The 1,987-nt window shown below is 39.7% G+C and overlaps 1 pseudogene; it reads right to left on the bottom strand.

Moving 5' to 3' along the window:
- Positions 1–415: 415 nt before the first annotated feature.
- LOC102840519 lies at positions 416–1,387 on the bottom strand (annotated as a pseudogene).
- Between the last annotated feature and the right edge of the window lie 600 nt (positions 1,388–1,987).

Raw genomic sequence — 1,987 nt, 5'->3', positions numbered from 1 at the left:
GCGCACAAATGGATGAGTGTGTTCAGTTATATACACTGAATTGAACCTTAGGCACTAGGAATCACAGCATTTTGTCATAGAGCATTAACACGTATTATAAAAGTGCGTAGTGTCAAAGGAATAGAACCACCAGCATTCAAAAGCAGCTTTGTCAACTAGGCAATAAAACAGTCTAGAGCACGTCCGTATGTTGTCCATCATTGAATATACTGGCAGCAATCTTGAAATGTAAAAAAAGAGAAAGAAAAGAAAAAAGGAGCTATAACCCCTTTTATTTTCTCTGTTTAAATCAAACAGAAAACAAACATACATTAATTTTGTTATGTGCTAACATTTTCAAAGTACATAATTTGTACAAGAGAACTAAAAACAAAAGTGTGTTTACAGAGATGCAGATGTGAGTGAGTGCTCAGTCTCACACAGCCTTCCAGTGGTACTCAGGAGGCGCCACATCATAATCGCTGGCACTAAACAAAGTGGCAGAATTCTTTGCCGGGTACTTTAGGAAATCATGAAGATAGTTCAGTAATAAAGCAAGACTCTTCTCATCCAGAGGTGTATAGGCCAGCATTGCTCCAATTCGTACAAATAATCTCAGCAGATGTGGTGCTCTGTACACCTGGGACATCGGTGCATCAGGGTGGTCTGCGAGGATTTCGGCATACTGCGGTCTCTCAAATTTGTAGAGTAGCTGAGTGCCCAACATTACATTGAAATATTCTTTAATCCCTGCCACAACTTCATTAACAGCATACTCCTTATTATCTGTATTTCCTCCAGATTTCTTGTAATTTGCATAATCCTCTAGAATAGAATCCACATTCTTCTTGGCAGGAAGATAAAACAGCTGCTTTTGCCTGGTAATTAAATTCTAGTCATCAACAAGCCATGGTTTTAGCTCTTCAGGAATCTTTACTTTAGCTTCAACTCTGTTCATGAATGTTTCCTCATTTTCAACAGTACGGTCTACTCTGGCCCTTTTCTTCCAAGGAGGCTGAGGTGTCTCACTGGTACTGCCACCATCTCCATTTCCAGGTGTTTTCTGTTTATTCGTTTTTGTTTTCACTTCAACATTTTTCTATTGAAGACCAGATGTCTTATTTCCTGGAGCAGCACCTTTCATCTTCCCCTCTGCATACTGCTTCTGATTAGCTTATGGATGTTCTCTCTGTTTCAGCAGATTGGTGTCCACATATTTGAGCACTCTGCTTTCTGGAACCCATTCATCCCAGTTTTTATTCCAACCACTGTAATGTATGAAGTATTTCACTTGTTTGTCCTTTATGGCAACCTTTACACACTTTGCTTCATGCAGAAGAGGCCCATGAAAGCATAGCACTCGCTCACCCTCCTGGAATTTAGGCATTGGGTCCTGCTTCGGCGCCATTTATAAGTGATTCGCCACCTCCTCCTTCTCCCACCACCCCCGACTACCGCCCCCTACTCTCTCCAATCATTTGTTTTTATAAGCAAATAAAAGGTAAACTATAAAAGAGCCATTCCTGTTGTTACATACGTTTGATAAAAGCTAGCTTTCTCTCTTTATTACATCAGAATAGTGGGAGGTTCTACGAAAAATATGTCCTACTAAGATAGAAGAGCAAGCACAAAAAAGGATTTGAAAAATCTGAAGAAGGCCTAAGATTCATGTTGGACAACATGAAGATGAATAACTTAGGAACTGTTGGCATTCCAGAACAGGAAGAATTACACAAGTCCACAGAGGAGGTAGTTTAAAGAGCTTCTAGGAGAGAATTTTCCTAACATTCTGAAAAGTGAAAAGATAAGCATTCAAGAAGCTCAACAAACCCCAGGAATGATAGACCCTAAAAGAAAATCACCAAGACATATAATAATCAAGCTCTCCAAAATCAAAGATAAAGACAGAATCCTGAAAGCAGCTAGGGAAAAGAGAAGTGTAAGGTACAAAGGCAAGCAAATCAGATTAAGCTTGGCTCTCTCATCAGAAACCATGCAAGCAAGAAGC

Source organism: Chrysochloris asiatica, unplaced genomic scaffold (assembly GCF_000296735.1).
Source record: "Chrysochloris asiatica unplaced genomic scaffold, ChrAsi1.0 scaffold00192, whole genome shotgun sequence".
Lineage (NCBI taxonomy): Eukaryota > Metazoa > Chordata > Mammalia > Afrosoricida > Chrysochloridae > Chrysochloris > Chrysochloris asiatica.
The sequence above is the reverse complement of the archived record's forward strand: the minus strand, read 5'-3'. Positions and strand labels throughout refer to the sequence as shown.